Source organism: Pseudophryne corroboree, chromosome 2 (assembly GCF_028390025.1).
Source record: "Pseudophryne corroboree isolate aPseCor3 chromosome 2, aPseCor3.hap2, whole genome shotgun sequence".
NCBI lineage: Eukaryota > Metazoa > Chordata > Amphibia > Anura > Myobatrachidae > Pseudophryne > Pseudophryne corroboree.
The window spans coordinates 122174136-122194730 of NC_086445.1; the positions used below are offsets into that span (position 1 = coordinate 122174136).

General features: G+C 45.6%; 1 protein-coding gene across 1 annotated transcript in view; it reads left to right on the forward strand.

Moving 5' to 3' along the window:
- Positions 1-20595, forward strand: part of SGCG (sarcoglycan gamma) — a 356819-nt gene that overhangs the window by 65675 nt on the left and 270549 nt on the right. The gene's annotated exons all lie outside the window — the stretch shown is intronic.

Here is a 20595-nt window from a genome sequence, read left to right on the forward strand (position 1 = left end):
GATAGTAGTATACTCGTAACAACTAGTATGACACTATGACGACGGTATAAAGAATGAAAAAAAAACCACGGTTAGGTGGTATATATTATAATAATAATACAATTATGGATGGACGGACTGCCTGCCGACTGCCGACACAGAGGTAGCCACAGCCGTGAACTACCGCACTGTACACTGGTTGATAAAGAGATAGTAGTATACTCGTAACAACTAGTATGACACTATGACGGTATAAAGAATGAAAAAAAAACCACGGTTAGGTGGTATATATTATAATAATAATCCAATTATGGATGGACGGACTGCCTGCCGACTGCCGACACAGAGGTAGCCACAGCCGTGAACTACCGCACTGTACACTGGTTGATAAAGAGATAGTAGTATACTCGTAACAACTAGTATGACACTATGACGACGGTATAAAGAAAGAAAAAAAAATACCACGGTTAGGTGGTATATATTGTAATACAATTATGGATGGACGGACTGCCTGCCGAGTTCCGACTGCCGACACAGAGGTAGCCACAGCCGTGAACTACCGCACTGTACTGTGTCTGCTGCTAATATAGACTGGTTGATAAAGAGATAGTATACAATACATACAACAATATACTACTATACTGGTGGTCAGGCACTGGTCACCACTAGTCACACTGGCAGTGGCACTCCTGCAGCAAAAGTGTGCACTGTTTAATTTTAAATTAATATAATATTATGTACTCCTGGGGGCTCCTGCTATAACAACCTGCAGTGCTCCCCAGTCTCCCCCACAATTATTATAAGCTTTGCCTTTTATACATTGATGTGCAGCACACTGGGCTGAGCTGAGTGCACACAGACTGAGTCACACTGTGTGACTGGCTGCTGCTGTGTATCGTTTTTTTTCAGGCAGAGAACGGATATAGCAGAGAACGGATATATTATATTAAAATAAATAAAAGTTAACTAACAACAACTGCACTGGTCACTGTGGTAAACTCTGTCTGACTCTGCACAATCTCTCTCTCTCTTCTAATCTAATTTCTAATGGAGAGGACGCCAGCCACGTCCTCTCCCTATCAATCTCAATGCACGTGTGAAAATGGCGGCGACGCGCGGCTCCTTATATAGAATCCGAGTCTCGCGAGAATCCGACAGCGTCATGATGACGTTCGGGCGCGCTCGGGTTAACCGAGCAAGGCGGGAGGATCCGAGTCTGCTCGGACCCGTGAAAAAAACATGAAGTTCGTGCGGGTTCGGATTCAGAGAAACCGAACCCGCTCATCTCTAATGGAAAGTGACCATGCTGTTGGCCCTGGCCTCGGCCAGGCGAGTGTCAGAATTGGCGGCTTTGTCTCACAAAAGCCCATATCTGATTTTCCATTCGGACAGGGCAGAACTGCGGACTCGTCCCCAGTTTCTCCCTAAGGTGGTGTCAGCGTTTCACCTGAACCAACCTATTGTGGTGCCTGCGGCTACTAGGGACTTGGAGGACTCCAAGTTGCTGGACGTTGTCAGGGCCCTGAAAATATATGTTTCCAGGACGGCTGGAGTCAGGAAAACTGACTCGCTGTTTATCCTGTATGCACCCAACAAGCTGGGTGCTCCTGCTTCAAAGCAGACGATTGCTCGTTGGATTTGTAGTACAATTCAGCTTGCACATTCTGTGGCAGGCCTGCCACAGCCAAAATCTGTAAATGCCCATTCCACAAGGAAGGTGGGCTCATCTTGGGCGGCTGCCCGAGGGGTCTCGGCTTTACAACTTTGCCGAGCTGCTACTTGGTCAGGGGCAAACACGTTTGCAAAATTCTACAAATTTGATACCCTGGCTGAGGAGGACCTGGAGTTCTCTCATTCGGTGCTGCAGAGTCATCCGCACTCTCCCGCCCGTTTGGGAGCTTTGGTATAATCCCCATGGTCCTGACGGAGTCCCCAGCATCCACTTAGGACGTCAGAGAAAATAAGAATTTACTTACCGATAATTCTATTTCTCGTAGTCCGTAGTGGATGCTGGGCGCCCATCCCAAGTGCGGATTGTCTGCAATACTTGTACATAGTTATTGTTACAAAAATCGGGTTGTTATTGTTGTGAGCCATCTTTTCAGAGGCTCCTCTGTTATCATGCTGTTAACTGGGTTCAGATCACAAGTTGTACAGTGTGATTGGTGTGGCTGGTATGAGTCTTACCCGGGATTCAAAATCCTTCCTTATTGTGTACGCTCGTCCGGGCACAGTATCCTAACTGAGGCTTGGAGGAGGGTCATAGGGGGAGGAGCCAGTGCACACCACCTAGTCCTAAAGCTTTTACTTTTGTGCCCTGTCTCCTGCGGAGCCGCTAATCCCCATGGTCCTGACGGAGTCCCCAGCATCCACTACGGACTACGAGAAATAGAATTATCGGTAAGTAAATTCTTATTTTTTCTTTGCATCATGTGCTGTTTGGGGACAATTTTTTTGAAGTGCCTTCCTGGCTTGATTGACACTGCAGTGCCACTCCTAGATGGGCCAGGTGTTTGTGTCGGCCACTTGTGTCGCTTAGCTTAGTCACACAGCGACCTTGGTGCGCCTCTTTTTTTCTTTGCATCATGTGCTGTTTGGGGACAATTTTTTTGAAGTGCCATCCTGTCTTGATTGACACTGCAGTGCCACTCCTAGATGGGCCAGGTGTTTGTGTCGGCCACTTGTGTCGCTTAGCTTAGTCACACAGCGACCTTGGTGCGCCTCTTTTTTTCTTTGCATCATGTGCTGTTTGGGGACAATTTTTTTGAAGTGCCATCCTGTCTTGATTGACACTGCAGTGCCACTCCTAGATGGGCCAGGTGTTTGTGTCGGCCACTTGTGTTGCTTAGCTTAGTCACACAGCGACCTTGGTGCGCCTCTTTTTTTCTTTGCATCATGTGCTGTTTGGGGACAATTTTTTTGAAGTGCCATCCTGTCTTGATTGACACTGCAGTGTCACTCCTAGATGGGCCAGGTGTTTGTGTCGGCCACTTGTGTCGCTTAGCTTAGTCACACAGCGACCTTGGTGCGCCTCTTTTTTTCTTTGCATCATGTGCTGTTTGGGGACAATTTTTTTGAAGTGCCATCCTGTCTTGACACTGCAGTGCCACTCCTAGATGGGCCAGGTGTTTGTGTCGGCCACTTGTGTCGCTTAGCTTAGTCACACAGCGACCTTGGTGCGCCTCTTTTTTTCTTTGCATCATGTGCTGTTTGGGGACAATTTTTTTGAAGTGCCATCCTGTCTTGATTGACACTGCAGTGCCACTCCTAGATGGGCCAGGTGTTTGTGTCGGCCACTTGTGTCGCTTAGCTTAGTCACACAGCGACCTTGGTGCGCCTCTTTTTTTCTTTGCATCATGTGCTGTTTGGGGACAATTTTTTTGAAGTGCCATCCTGTCTTGATTGACACTGCAGTGCCACTCCTAGATGGGCCAGGTGTTTGTGTCGGCCACTTGTGTCGCTTAGCTTAGTCACACAGCCACCTTGGTGCGCCTCTTTTTTTCTTTGCATCATGTGCTGTTTGGGGACAATTTTTTTGAAGTGCCATCCTGTCTTGACACTGCAGTGCCACTCCTAGATGGGCCAGGTGTTTGTGTCGGCCACTTGTGTCGCTTAGCTTAGTCACACAGCGACCTTGGTGCGCCTCTTTTTTACTTTGCATCATGTGCTGTTTGGGGACAATTTTTTTGAAGTGCCATCCTGTCTTGATTGACACTGCAGTGCCACTCCTAGATGGGCCAGGTGTTTGTGTCGGCCACTTGTGTTGCTTAGCTTAGTCACACAGCGACCTTGGTGCGCCTCTTTTTTTCTTTGCATCATGTGCTGTTTGGGGACAATTTTTTTGAAGTGCCATCCTGTCTTGATTGACACTGCAGTGCCACTCCTAGATGGGCCAGGTGTTTGTGTCGGCCACTTGTGTCGCTTAGCTTAGTCACACAGCGACCTTGGTGCGCCTCTTTTTTTTCTTTGCATCATGTGCTGTTTGGGGACAATTTTTTTGAAGTGCCATCCTGTCTTGATTGACACTGCAGTGCCACTCCTAGATGGGCCAGGTGTTTGTGTCAGCCACTTGGGTCGCTTAGCTTAGTCATCCAACGACCTCGTGCAAATTTTAGGACTAAAAATAATATTGTGAGGTGTTCAGAATAGACTGAAAATGAGTGGAAATTATGGTTTTGAGGTTAGTAATACTATGGGATCAAAATGACCCCCAAATTCTATGATTTAAGCTGTTTTTTAGGGTTTTTTGGAAAAAAACACCCGAATCCAAAACACACCCGAATCCGACAAAAAAATTTTGGTGAGGTTTTGCCAAAACGCGTCCGAATCCAAAACACGGCCGCGGAACCGAATCCAAAACCAAAACACAAAACCCGAAAAATGTCCGGTGCACATCACTACTTTTTTTTACCATGTTCTTATAGGCATGCACAGATCCGTGAGATCCGTGCATGTTTATCAGTGGCAAGGGGTGTGAAAGAGTAAAAAATCCTGAAAAAAATTGCGTGGGGTCCCCCCTCCTAAGCATAACCAGCCTCGGGCTCTTTGAGCCGGTCCTGGTTGTAAAAATACGGGGGGGAAATTGACAGGGGTTCCCCCATATTTTAACAACCAGCACCGGGCTCTGCGCCTGGTCCTGGTGCAAAAAATACGGGGGACAAAAAGCGTAGGGGTCCCCCGTATTTTTAACAGCAGCACCGGGCTCTACTAGTAAGAGAGATAATGCCACAGCCGGGGGACACTTTTATATTGGTCCCTGCGGCCCTGGCATTAAAACTCCAACTAGTCACCCCTGGCCGGGGTACCCTGGAGGAGTGGGGACCCCTTAAATCAAGGGGTCCTCCCCCTCCAGCCACCCAAGGACCAGGGGTGAAACCCGAGGCTGCCCCCCCCCCCCCATCCAAGGGCGGCGGCTGGGAGGCTGATAGCCTTTTGTGTAAAAAAAAAGTATTGTTTTATTGTAGCAGAACTACAAGTCCCAGCAAGCCTCCCCCGCAAGCTGGTACTTGGAGAACCACAAGTACCAGCATGTGGGGGGGGCTCGCTGGTACCTGTAGTTCTACTACAAAAAACACACACACCGTGATAGTAACATTTTATTAAACATACATGCACACTTACATACATACATACATACATACATATATACTTACCTATGTTGACGCAAAAACACTCGGTCCTCTTCTTCAGTAGGATCCCGGGGTACCTGTAAATAAAATTATACTTACAAAAAATCCGGGGTAGATCGGTCCTCTTCTTAACAGTTATAATCCAGCGACTTTGTAAAATAAAAAAATGGAATACCCGGACCACGCACTGAAAGGGGTCCCATGTTTACACATGGAATCCCTTTCCCCGACCGTCGGGGCCCCCCGTGACTGCTGTCAAAAACGGTCCCTTCAGCCAATCAGGGAGCGCCACGTCATGGCACTCTCCTGATTGGCTGTGCGCGCCTGAACTGTCAGTCAGGCGGCGCACTGTAGATACAATGTAGCGCAGAGGCGCCCCATTACATCCAATGGTGGGAACTTTGAGGTCTGCGGTAGACCGCGAGGTTAAGTGGGGCCAACCACAAGAGTGACCCCACTTAACCTCGCGGTCTACCGCAGACCACAAAGTTCCCACCATTGGATATAATGGAGCTCCTCTGCGCTAAATTGTATCTACAGTGCGCCGCCTGACTGACAGTTCAGGCGCGCACAGCCAATCAGGAGAGTGCCATGACGTGGCGCTCCCTGATTGGCTGAAGGGACCCTCTTTGACAGCAGTAACGGGGGGTCCCGACAGTCGGGGAAAGGGGTTCCATGTGTAAACATGGGACCCCTTTCAGTGCGTGGTCCGGGTATTTTGTTTTATTTTTTTTACCAAGTCCCTGGATTATAACTGTTAAGAAGAGTACCGATCTACCCCGGATTTTTTGTAAGTATAATTTTATTTACAGGTACCCCGGGATTCTACTGGAGAAGAGGACCGAGTGCTTCGTGTCAACATAGGTAAGTATGTATGTATGTAAGTGTGCATGTATGTTTAATAAAATTGTACTATCACGGTGTGTGTGTGTGTGTGTGTGTGTGTGTGTGTTTTGTTTTTATTTGGGTATTTTTTTTGTAGTAGAACTACAGGTACCAGCGGGCCCGTTCCCCCCCCCCGCATGCTGGTACTTGTGGTTCTCCAAGTACCAGCTTGCGGGGGAGGCTTGCTGGGACTTGTAGTTCTGCTACAAAAAAACTATATTCTTTTTTTTACACAAAAGGCTATCAGCCTCCCATCCACCGCCCTTGGATGGATGGGACAGCCTCGGGCTTCACCCCTGGCCCTTGGGTGGCTGGAGGGGGGGGGGGGACCCCTTGATTTAGGTGGAGCCCGGTGCTGGTGGAAAAAATACGGGGGACCCCTAGGTCTTTTGTCCCCCGTATTTTTTGCACCAGGACCAGGCGCAGAGCCCGGTGCTGGTTGTTAAAATATGGGGGAACCCCAGTCAATTTTCCCCCCGTATTTTTACAACCAGGACCGGCTCAAAGAGCCCGAGGCTGGTTATGCTTAGGAGGGGGTAGCCCACGCAAATTTTGTTGGGATTTTTAACACTTTCAACACTTCTTTTAAGGTACACAATGAAGCCCTGCACGGATCACACTGATCCGGCCGGGATTCATTGTGTTAAGTCCAGCAGTGTTTTACTAATCACTCCCGTAAAACACTGCCAGACATTACAAATGACATCGACATCAGAAAACACGAAAATGCAGAATACAACAGCATAGTAAATGAGGTGTAAAAAATTCAAAAAGTTGCAAATTCACACATTCGATTTCATTCGTATTTAATCTCCCTCCAAATCCCGACAATTACAAATCTTAGTAAATATACCCCAAAGTGCTTTACTTTTGCCTTTACAGCACAAAATACAAAACAAGCTTGACAGTAGAAATTAGTCAAATGCTTGAGTAAACAGGAAAGTCTTGAGTCTGTTTTGGAAGGATTCTAGAGTGGGGGCCTCTCGAACTGTGCAGGGAAGTGAGTTACATAGAGTCGGAGCCACAAAGTGGAAAGCTCAACCCCCAGATGAATTCAGGGAGATTCTAGGAACTGCCAATAGTCCTTTATCAACCGATTGCAGTAATTGAGTGGGACAGTAAGAAATCAGAAGTTGCCTCAAGTACCTTGGGCCTTGGTCATGTAGGGCTGTGAAAGTGAGTAAACCACTCTTGACAATGATACATCATCTTACAGGCAGCAAGTGAGGGGTGTAGAGAATGGATGTTATGTGGCTGGAATAGGGCTTGTTGGTTAATAACCTGTCAGTTGCATTTTGTACCATCTGCAAGCAGTGCAATTCTTTTGCTGGGAGACCAAGATAGAGGACTTTGCAGTAGTCCACGCATGAGGATACAAATGCATGTATGACTTTAGGTAGGTCTTCTGAGGGAATTAAGTGCTTGATTCTGTCTATGTTCCTCAGATGAAAGAATAAGGATTTGATTGTGGCTGATACCAGATGTTTAAGTGTTAAGCCACTATTTAGGGAAAAAAAACAAGATTCCACATGTGGGACACCACATGACAGTGGGGGTGGTCTTCTGATAATGAGTATGCTTTTGACTAGACGAAACTCTGTTACCTGCCGGTGTACTGTGCCATCCAGTCCACAGAAATTCTTCAGGCACTCAATTACAATCCCATGGTCCATGGTTTCAAATGTTGCAGAAATAAGACTTATGGCCCTCATTCCGAGTTGTTCGCTCGCAAGCTGTTTTTAGCAGATTTACTCACGCTACTGGGAGTGAATCTTAGCATCTTAAAATTGCGAACGACGTATTCGCAATATTGCGAATACACCTCTCTTAGCAGTTTCTGAGTAGCTCCAGACTTACTCGGCATCTGCGATCAGTTCAGTGCTTGTCGTTCCTGGTTTGACGTCACAAACACACCCAGCGTTCGCCCAGACACTCCTCCGTTTCTCCAGCCACTCCCGCGTTTTTCCCAGAAACGGTAGCGTTTTTCCGCACACACCCATAAAACGGCCAGTTTCCGCCCAGTAACACCCACTTCCTGTCAATCACACTACGATCACCAGAACGATTAAAGAGCCGTTAGTAAAATTCCTAACTACATAGCAAATTTACTTGGCGCAGTCGCACTGCGGACATTGCGCATGCGCACTAAGCGGAAAATCGCTGCGATGCGAAAAAAAATACCGAGCGAACAACTCGGAATGACCACCTATATTTGTTTACGATGTTCTGGTAAATTGATTATCACATACCCCTTATTTTGGTGTGTCCTGAAGGAGTGGCTTTTGACTCTTTAGCAGCTCTCACTTTTCTTCTCCCTTTCACACCACAGCAGAGAGGCAAGGATTTATCCCCCTGCGAGTAACAGTAATCAAACCAGAAGTTGTGCCAAAATAAAGTAGTATTTATTTCTAAAGACACCACCATTAGGGCTGATGACTTAAATGGTTACATAGGATGTTTGCATTGTGCCTTTGACATAAAGTACAAGTAAACATAAATTTGTCTCAATATTACAATAATGGCATTTAAATAATATCACAATTCACTACTACTTTACAATGCTACTATACTATTCCCTGACTAAATTAACTAATCATGATATTCTTCAGGAAACACTATGAACTTATTCTAACTTATCTAAATTACAACATTACAGGCTTGATATTATAACACAAGTATTTTAGCAACTCTTTTGTGCTTTGTATCACAATTCTAATAACACTAATATCTATCTATCTATCTATCTATCTATCTATCTATCTATCTATCTATCTATCTATCTATCTATATATCTATCTATCCAGCATGTTATTATAATGGTGGTTCCTCCTAGAGGTCTTGAATGTTGGCTTAATAGGGTTGCATTTGGGTCCTTGTGTGTGTCACAATCTCAGTGATAAATAATGGACGATTACTGCTAACTAAATGTGGCTTTACCTAGGACAGAGACTAGGAGTGGGTACATAGTGTGACAGGATGGTAACCAGAACCAATACAGGAGAATAGTTAGACAAGCCATAGGGCAAAACCAGAATTGTAGAAGTAAGTACCAGAGGAGTATCCAGAAGGGGATCCGGTTAGGATACCAGCGGTCGGGATCTCGGCAGCTGAAATACCTATGCTGAAATCCCAACACTACTCAAAATACTGACACTGGCATCCCGAATAGGGTCACAAGTCTGGCGACGTAATCCTAACTGATCACCTGCCACCCACTCTCACAGATAAGCTGCGGGGGGTGGTTAGGTTTAGGCTGCGGTGGCGGTGTTAGGCTGTGGGAAAAGGGGGGGGGGGGTAGGTTTAGGCTGCTGTAAGGGGTGTTAAATTTAGGCACCGCTTGTAGGGTTAGGGTTAGGCTCTGGGGGACTGTTAGGTTTAGGCTGTTGGAAGGGAAGAATAGGGTTAGGGGGCCATTGGGGAAGGTAAGTAAGTATACTTACCTTCCCCTGTTGGGATTCCGAAAATCGTATTCTGACCGTCGGCATCCTGAACTCCGACATTTCAATCCCAACTCTCCAGGAGAACCATCAATACCTATCCAAAAGTTAAATACCAGAATCCACAGCAGGAATGTCAGGGGAGCAGACTGGAGGCTAAAGTAAAATTCAAACCACCTCACTGACAGCAGCACACCCCCGCCTCACTCACAGCAGCACACCCCCGCCTCACTGACAGCAGCACACCCCCGCCTCACTCACAGCAGCACACCCCCGCCTCACTGACAGCAGCACCCCCCCGCCTCACTGACAGCTGAAAGCCCCCGCCACACTGACAGCAGCACATCCTTGCCTCACTGACAGCAGCACGTCCCTGCCTCACTGACAGCAGCACGTCCCTGCCTCACTGACAGCAGCACGTCCCTGCCTCACTGACAGCAGCACACTCCCGCCTCACTGACAGCAGCACATCCCTGCCTCAATGACAGCAGCACATCACTGCCTCACTGACAGCAGCACATCACTGCCTCACTGACAGCAGCACATCACTGCCTCACTGACAGCAGCACATCCCCGCCCCACTGACAGCAGCACATCCCCGCCTCACTGACAGCTGAAAGACCCCCGCCACACTGACAGCAGCACATCCTTTGCACACTGACAGCAGCACGTCCTTGCCTCACTGACAGAAGCACGTCCCTGCCTCACTGACAGCAGCACGTCCCTGCCTCACTGAGAGCAGCACATCCCCGCCTCACTTACAGCTTCACATCCCTGCCTCACTGACAGCATCACATCCCTGCCTCACTGACAGCATCACATCCCTGCCTCAATAACATCAGCACACCCCCGCCTCACTGACAGCTGCACATCCCTGCCTCACTGACAGCAGCAACCCCCCCCCCCCCGATTGCCTCACTGACAACAGAATATATTGCCTCACGGACAGCAGCACATCACTACCTCACTGACAGCTGTGCATGCCTGCCTCACTGACAGACGTACACATTTCTGAATGAAAAATGTAAACTATTTTATTTGCTTACACTGTTATTTTGTTAAATGTTTACTCATTTAAAATAATTCCAATTAAACAACCTATTCTAAAGTACTTTTTCCTTTTATTTATTTGCTTCAACCTATTTTGTCACAAAATGGACCATTTTACAAGATAAGGAGAGTTATGGTAGACTTACCATTGTTAACCTTCTTTCTGCGAGGTACGATGAGTTCCACAGGGAAACAGCGAGGTGTAGAGTGGATCTTGATCCAGAGGCACCAACAGGCTAAAGCTTTAGGCTGTCCCAGGATGCATTGGGGCCTCCTCTATAACCCCGCCTCCAGATACTGTGAGCTCAGTTTCGTTAACCAGTCCAATGCAGGAGCAGGTAAGAGAGAAGGTAGATGTTAGTCACATAGAACCACATTTTCACAACAGGAGAAGGGACCAGTGGCTAATGCCATACAAACCCATAAAAGCTAGGTGCGTCAGGGTGGGCGCCCTGTGGAACCCAATGTACCTTGCAGAAAGAGAGTTAACAATGGTAAGTCTACCATAACTCTCCTTTTCTGCAGCAGGTTACATTGGTTTCCACAGGGAAACATCAGGGATGTCCTAAAGCAGTTCCTCAAGGGAGGGGACGCACCTTAGCGGGTAAGAGAACCTGACATCCAATGGAAGCATCCTAGGAGGCGGAAGTATCAAAGGCATAGAACCTAATATACATGTTCACAGAGGACCACATAGCCGCCTTGCACAATTGTTCTGTGGACGCGCCATGGCGAGCCACCCAAGAAGGTCCAACAGATCAAGTAGAATGGGCATTAATAGCAGCAGGAGCTGGGAAACCAGCCTGCGCATAAACTTGTGCAATCACCATTTTAATCCCTCTTGCCAAAGTTTGCTTATTCGCAGGCCAGCCACGTTTGTGAAAACCAAACAAGACAAAAAGAGACTCTGACCTCCTGATAGAAGCAGTCCTCTCCACATATATACGGAGAGCCCGTACCACATCCAAAGACCGCTCTTTGGAGGACAAATCAGAAGAGTTAAAGTCCGGAACCACAATTTATTGGTTAAGGTGAAAAGATGTCACCACCTTTGATAAATAACCTGGGCGAATTCTAAGAACTGCCCGGTCACGATGAAACATTAGAAAGGGTGGACGACAGGACAATGCGCCTAAGTCCGACACCCTTCTAGCAGAGGCAATAACAAAACAAGATCTTGGCCTTGAGCCATTTAAGGTCCACCGTCTCAAGAGGTTCAAATGGAGACTCTTACAGGGCATTCAGGTGAACAGACAGATCCCATGGAGCCACAGGAGGGACATAGGGAGGCTGAATCTGTAAGACACCCTGAGTGAATGTATGAACGTCAGGTATAGACACAATCTTTCTCTGAAACCGTATCAACAAGGCAGATATGTGAACCTTGAGGGAGTCCAGACGAAGGACTAAGTCTAGGCCTCTTTGCAGAAAAGCCAGAATTCTGGAAGTTCTGAATCTGTATGCATCATAATTCTTATCAGCATACCAGGTGAAGTAAGAATTCCAGACTCATTAATAAATCCGAGCTGAAGCCGGTTTACGGGCTTTTAACATAGTTTGGATGACCGCCTCAGAGAATCCTTTGGCTCTCAGGAGTGATGCTTCAAGAGCCACAACGTCAAAGCCAGCCTGGCCAGGTACGGATAAAGACAAGGGCCCTGTACAAGGAGGTTTGGGTGCTGAGGAACTAGAAGAGGACTGACAATGCTAAATTCCCTTGTCGTATAAACAACCCTTTATGAAGTCTAAGAACACTGTACGCTGTTTACTTAAGAAGTACCGTAATGGTACGCTAGTTGCGTAACGATCGCTCAGCCGTAGGCGAGACGCTCAAGCGTCACGTTCGCTCACGGCCCAGTGATCACAGGACACGTTTTTGGCTATGACTAGAGTAATGATTCGCTATGGCGTAGCGGACGCTCGAGACCACGAGGAGATCACCAGCGGCGCAGACGCTCACAACGCTATACCTTTATGTCTAAACCTTATACCAATGAAATGCACAGAATACCTTAATGTGAGTACAGGGTGTAAGTGCAACCTTGTGTAACCTGACTAACTACAAAGCTGCTTGAGCGTCACCGACGCTCAAGTGAACACTTAACACTATAGAAAATACACAGATACTGGTTTAGGGTCCAAAGCCTATTAACTGTATTATATCTAATATACTTGTAAAAGGGGATAACAGTACAAATGATACACTACAATATAACAGAGACTTCCTAACCAAAATACAATACTATCTAATACAATACAATACTAGTCTATGGGAGATACGAGAGAAAGAGAAGGGAAAGAGAGAGAGAGAGACGGAGAGAGATGAGAGAAATTGGCTCACAGAAAGACAATGATTACGGAGAGAAAACTTACGCACAAGGGGAAACGATCGCATGCGCCTGGACATCCAGCACCCGATTTTCAGCAATGAGAACCGTTGAAGAGTGAGAGCTGGATGTGGTCGGCCTGCCTATTTATGCCCCACACACAATGCAATCCTACAGTCCCTACAATCCCATTGTCCATTGGACGTCGGAATTCGGCCCTGCATCATAACAAAAGGTCATAGGTTGATTCATACAGGTGGGCTGTGACGATTTCAAACAGCTCAGGTGGGTGGGGAACTAGGTTTCCCGCCGCATACCTGAGTATGAGTAAATAGTAGAAATGGACATAAACTTCTTATGTCCATAACTATTCGCACGAGCGATTAATACGCTCCAAACCAACACCGGAATATTGCTATTTAAATACTCTTCCGATGGGTACCAAACACTACTGCATGACTCCTGTTAGACCCTTCCTACGATACAAAGAGGGATTCCTCAGCTCAGGGACATTCTATATTAACCAAACTTTCAGAATCTATCAAAGGGACCATGATCTACAAACTACATTATTACTGAAAATATGTAACGAATGAGTCGCACGCTACGATTACATAAACTCTACCGTAAATACGCATACCGTGCGCCCGCGGGTGCACGCTGTTGCGGGTATGCGCCTTCACGGGAGAGTGTACGCATGCGCAGCGCGGACCAGCATGAGGTGCAAATATGGCAGCGTGTATAGGGATATTTTTCTGACTTTGACAGTCCACCCTTTGGCAGTCAATAATAACTGCCACTTCCTGAAAACATTTCAAAAGGAGAAAAATATATGTCAGTGGTTAATTCATTTCCATGGTTGGGTGAGGGAGGAGAGAGGAGTAGGTGTGAAGAGGGTATGACCTAGTGAGAAAGCAGAAGCATGTGTGTATGAGTCCATGTTTGGAGGGTCATGTATCATCGTGCCGTACGTGTGGTAAATCAAGCTTCGAGGTATTGCGAAGTATACATTTGAATTCCTTCTTATCCTGTGGTACAGGTCTGTGGATGGGCTGTCAAACTTTACCGAGCTCTTTTCGGATTTTGAACAAAATGGGGAGCACATTTTAGTTGATGATACATGAATGGGGGGATATGTGATTGCTGATATCTGTGCCTGTATTCCCTATACTATGTGTGTTATTACCTGAGGGTTGTAGAGATGAAGGTGAAGAACACTTATGGAAAATGCAATGATATTCTATGTCAGGGAAATGTACATCTGTCGTTGAAGTTGTGTTCGGTATCTGTTGAGAGTCGTCTTCTTTGCGCTGTATTGCTCCTTGGGCATGAGCAAATAGCTTTGTCAGAGCCATCGGATTTACAAAAAAATGTTGGGCTAGCGAGAGTTTAAAAATACTAGGGAAACTGGGGATCCATGGCAAAGTTCATCAAGTGTCCATATCATAGGTTGTCAAAACTTCATCTTTGGTGCTTGTCTGTTGTCTGTATAGCGTCTCGTCAACTTCCTCGTCCAAGGGGGTCTTTGTATCTTGGAGAAAAGCAGAAAAACAGGTGAAAGAAACGGACCGTATAATCGCATTTTCATCACATTCTGGTTTCTATCATTGGGTCATAAATCAAATCCAGGTTAATTACGGTTTCCTCACTCCTCAAACTCATCACTCTTGTACTTTGTTTGCACCTCATTAAAGCCTGCCCGCATCTAAATATCAATCCAATCGATATAACGACACCCAAGATACATAGTAGAAACTTTCCAACATCCATTATGACTCCTTGAGCCCAGTCTCCCAAACCGGAGAACCAATTTCGCGGGTTCAACCATGACACCCAACCAGTCAGCTCATTACCTACAGCAGCAAGGGTGAGATTGTGTTTTCGACGAAATTCCCACTTCAATTGGGGAATATCGTCCATCTTTTGGTCTATGACCTCTACCGGATCCTCGGTGCTATTTGTGATATACGTGCAACACTTTATGCCGTACTGTGTTGCCAGTGTAACACAATATCCGCCTGTTACTGCTGTAAGATAATTAAGAACCATCCTATGCTGAACTAGTTCTGTTTTGTAAGCTTGAAGTTCTCTTCCAGTGTATCTAAACGTGTCATCATACATTTCAGTGATATTATCTAACAAATTGGCGAGTGCGGAAATGTATCTATAGTTCATCACTCCTCGAGCGGTGCGAGTGAAATCTAACGCTACCAGAACCTGAATCCCGGTGGATTCATGGATAAGATCAGAGGCCGGATGCTCTAACCTTTCTGACAGTTGTCTTTTAACTCGGTGCTCGTAATGAGTGTGAGTATAAGGAGCTTGGGCACCACGGTATATGTCCTTCACTTTGTCATGTGTAACAGTCATCACTTCAGGCAATATTTTTCCAATATAACACAATCCTTCAGAGTTTGGGGCAAGCCACTTGTACGCCTTTCTCCCGCATATGAAATATGCGTCATCGGGGAGAACATATGGGACGGAGAAGGACATTACCATGTTACAAACCTTCCAGGTGAAATCTCCTGACCCTAATTCTTCCATCTGCTTAATGCACGTATCAGTTTGTACGATATGTGCACAGTATCCTGGTGATACCTCTCCAACTCTAGTAATCCTATTTCCTAAGGTATATCGATACCGGAAAGATTTTCCTCTACTGGCTATGTGGCGTACAAGCTCTGTATCTGTAGGCATTCTATCTGCTCTGTGTGAAAAGGTCATGGTAAGGTTGCTCCACGACACTTCCCAATTTCCCGGTTTTCTGGGATTGGAGATGTTGAAACATAAGAGGGACCTATCCACATGGTATTGGTGGAGCTTCAAACTAGGAGGGCTGGAGATATTAAACCTCCGGTCCACCGGTCTCCCACCCTTTAGCTCAAGTACCTCCCCTAACGTTAAAGGAAATGGTACTAGCCCTGATTTGCTATGACCCTGAGGTACTTGAGAGCATACCCAACAATCTGTTTGGTTTAACACATTACCCACTAAAGAGTGATAGTCACTCAATGGATGCCGGTCCATATGGATATTAAAACTGGATTGGCATTTCTTTATGCATCCATCTTCAACCATTGTCACAGAGCCTACAGATACAGTTTTTCTTTTTGAACTAACAATCCTTCAAAGAAAATGTTTACAGATAACATGGTTGTTAGATCGTGCCCGGTACTCGCCTTTGCTTGGTGATTGGGTTGCTATTGGAAATTTACACCTCCGTCTCAGTCATCAGGACCTTTCTGGATCCTTTCTCGACCTCACTGGTACTCTCACCGAAACAGACTGCTCTGGTCAACATCATGGTTAACGGGAAAATCCATATCACAGTCTCTTGGGGCAAGTCCATCTTACAGGAGGAGAAAAGAAGAAATTTGTAAAGGGGGCATAAGAAAACAGTTTGAGGGGGAGAGAACTTGTTACGATAATAAGTTATCTCGTCTTGTTGTTCTTCTTGTTCTGCTGTCCTCTCAAAGGTGCTGTCTCTCAGTCTTCCAAACGAACATTCTGGTGATGCAACATTCCTTCCTAACCGGCGATCTTTCTGTAAGGAGAAAAAAAAAATAAAAAATCTGGCATTACCATTGGTCCAACTGAGGGGTGACATACCATCTTTAAACCATGGAAACATGAGTGGGAAGAGAGAGACAACAAAAAAAAAACACAAGAGATAGAGAACAATTCATGTGCATATATACATTACATAACTCGACAATAACCACCAATGAGAAAAGAGAAACAAAACATTTTTAAACATTGTCAACATTAAGAAAACATTGTTAGCATTAGAAAAACATTGTCAGACTTATTAGGCTGTCATATCTATGTGTCTACTGGTCTCCTTGAGCAGTCCCTCCCCACCAGCACCTGCATTACTCCACTGTCTGTATCTGGCCAGAAATACATTGTGGCGGAGGTCATGCTGGGGTTTGGTAGACTTCTGCAAGGACCAAGTGGGTATGCAATGTGTGAATTCTTACCAATACTCGTCAGAGATGGGGATAGAGAGAGAGAGAGAAAAAAAAAAAACATTTCACTGATACATTTACAACGTTTCACCTGGTCATTCCTGTGTCTTCAGTGAATGACCTCCCACTTCATTAACCGTTACCTCAGGCTTGCCTCCATTCCTAATAATCACCTTTCCTGCCTATGTGATCCCTGATTATAATGGTGTGTATTGTAATTTTGCTCATTTCTTGGTCTAGGGGGTCTAACTTTATGTGGGTTATTACAATTGCTAGCATAATGCCCTTCTCTCCTACAATGATAACAAATCCTGGGCTTCCTCCACGTGTCAATGACCTGAGGTTTTGGTTGATTTGATGCCTCCTCAAACGCTCGGATGCTCATCATCATCAATCGTTTCCCCTGTACTTCCTTGATTCCTTGGATTTTATGATTATGGTGTTGTCTTTCTCTTGATCTACAATCTCTTGCAAAGTGTCCCTTTTTATGACAATTGTAACAGACTTCCATATCTGGATTTCTCACAGGGGTGTGGGGCTTTTGTTGGGGTGGTCTTGTGTTTTGGGCCTGTATATTTGCTGCCATTAACTCATCTCTTTGTGACTCTCTGTATCTGGTGATATTCTGATCATGATTGATGACGGCCTCTCTTAGTGCGGTCACCGAGATATCTCTCCAGTTTGGGTTGGTGGTCTGTACCCTTGTTTTTAATTCATCTTTTAAACCATTCATTAATACCTTAACCGCTATTCCTTTATGTTGTGCATTTGTCTTGATGTCTGCGATCCCAGTGTTTCTAGCCATTATTTGCAGTGCTCGATTGAAATAATTAGAAACATTTTCCCTTTCGTTTTGCCTTATGGAGAAAATGTCATTCCACTTGACAGCGGCTGGGAAATATATTCCTAACTGTCGGTTAATCTGCCTAATACATTCCTGATTGTGTTCCTCCATACAAGGTACCTCCGTGTCTAATTTACAATCAGCAATGAATTTTGCAGGGTCAACACTGGAGGGCAAACATGCCCTCAGCACTGTCCGCCACTCTTGGTTGGTGGGTCCTGTGGCGTTTCCTAGTTCTTTAATAAACCTTTGACATTTGGCTAGATTTTTCCTAGGATCAGGAAATTCAGACATAATTGATCTCAATTCGGTCCGGGACCAGAGACAGTGCATTGCACTGTCCTTGACGGGAATGATTCCCTGATCGTCAGTCTTCCCATTGGGGACTGAGATCACCCTGGCCAGATCGAACTCAGTTACATCATCTTGTGTTGGTCTTACATTTTGGGGTACATTTGTTTGTGCGTGATATAAAACATTGTACGTACCTGTGGACACGACCTCACCTGACCCTCCGTTAGGGGGTTTGATTATTGCCTTTACCAATTTGGTCGCGTCCACCAGGATGGCTTTTGTGATGGTTGCTGGAAGAGGTGCTGACATCGTTCTGGGCTCACTTTCTTGTTTGTATTCCTGAGGGAAGTTTGACATGGGGTGCAACTTGCATAGGTTAATAGTTGTACATTCAACAGTATTACAATAATCATTGTTACATTTATTACACTTATTCTTATAATCTATACTACAGTTGCTAAGAGCGTTTTTATTGTTCAACCTTGTGCTTTTCTCCGCAACCATAATCCTCCCCGATGCCATGTCTCTCCTCTCAAGATAAGATTCAGAAAAGTCAATTGAATCTCTTTGTAATTCACCTTCCTGTTGCCCTAACTGCACATAATCATAATGTTTACTTCGTCTCTTTGTTGGTTCAATGAGACATATCCTCCTCCTTAAATTTTGTAACACTTCTGGACTGAAGCTACCTATTCTTGGGACTTTGTCCCTGTCTTGTACAGTCATTCTCTCCCATTCATCACATAAAGATTCTGTGTGACTTCCGTATTTTTCACACATGATGTACCTTGCCGACCCAACGGGTCGGTTCTCTGAATCAACCCGAACCGAGGTTGATCGCCCCCTACCTGAACAACTGGCCCCCATAATCTGCAGGTGTTGCTTATTCCTCCTTGGATCTTTATATCAAGGTTTTCAGCGAACCCTTACAAACAAACCAAGATGTCCTGGGCAGGCCGGCGGTGGCGGTTTACCAAGTACCCCACTTACTTCTCGCCCACGTTGGCCAGTACTGCAATCACTGTAACCAGAGCTGCTGTACCCAACTCAGGGCCCCTGTGAACCTGTGTTTACTGGAACATATGAGGGTTACCCGCAGGACACTTACTCTTTCCAGTAAAGGTGGGGTTGTTAGATAGTTCCTGAGTGACCAGCGAACTTCCCTTTAAAAATAAAAAATTACACAAATCACGTCAGAATGTACAAATAGCGTTTGTGACCACTTTACTCTAATGGTATTAGGTCAGATTACTAACTACTGCACACAATTACGTGCGGTCCAATCGTTCAGTACATAAGCACTACTTGTCATGTACTGAAAGATCAATGGAATCGATGTTTCCGGCCGCGATTCCTTCAGCAAGAGCTTGTATGGCCTATATGGGTTCTGCACCAACACCCCAGGCGTTGTGCCTCTTGTACCTTTATAGCGGACCTCTTTGTCTATTTTACCTGTTACCTTATGACCTCCTGGTCTGTTACCGTCTGTTAATGACCTCCTGGTCTGTTACCTTATGGCCTCCTGGTCTGTTACCTTATGGTCCGCTATACTCTAATGCTCAAATATTTATTTAACCAGGGATGCCTCCCTAGCCACCGTATATGTCACTTACACGTATGTCCCTTGACGAGTACCCGACTTTCCTTTTGGTTCAACCTCTAAGTTATATAAACTTATGTGATAAAAACACACTCCCTCAACACATGTACACTTTGTTTCTATATCTATTTCTGCGCAGAAATTGTCTTCAGTCCAACTGTGTTACCAATTAGGAGCAGGATCTGTTAAACTAAATTTCAGATTTTTCCAAAAATAGATTTGCGTTATTTACCGCGTCGCATTATCTACCGCTGTGCGTTAATTATCGCTTTGCGCTAAAATCCAACTTTTCGTGACTTGAGCTACGTGGGCGTAACCAGACGCTACGTTGCGTAATGTACGCTGCGTGCGTCTGCCTTTGGATTGTGTACGCAAGTCTTTTGTTAGGGACACGTGTACGCAAAACAAAGATCCACCGTAACACAATTTCTATTTTTATCAATGTAGATGATCCCTGATCATCTACCGCACACCACACTGACTGCCTTATCTCCCAGACAAGCCGTGTGTTGGTCTATACTTTAACTATTACCTCTACTATGAAATAACAGCAAATCTCTTTTAGCACTTTCTATCAACTATAAAACTTGGCAAACAGGAATAGTGATATACGAAATTTGAAAAAGAAATGCAGATAAATGTATGCGTGCGTGTATACGCAAGACAGAAGAGAAATAAAACAGTTTTAAAAGACACAAGCGTTTTGTTCTTACTTCCGGTTCCCGGATTCCTTCAGCACTCTTTATCTAAGCGAAGCAGACGCTTATCCCGTCAGCACTGCGAGACAACCTCCCACCCTTTGCTGGGGGGATAATGTCTGCTGATCTACCTAGTGCAGATATGAGAAGGATAGGACGAGTCCCCAATTGACAATGCTAAATTCCCTTGTCGTATAAACAACCCTTTATGAAGTCTAAGAACACTGTACGCTGTTTACTTAAGAAGTACCGTAATGGTACGCTAGTTGCGTAACGATCGCTCAGCCGTAGGCGAGACGCTCAAGCGTCACGTTCGCTCACGGCCCAGTGATCACAGGACACGTTTTTGGCTATGACTAGAGTAATGATTCGCTATGGCGT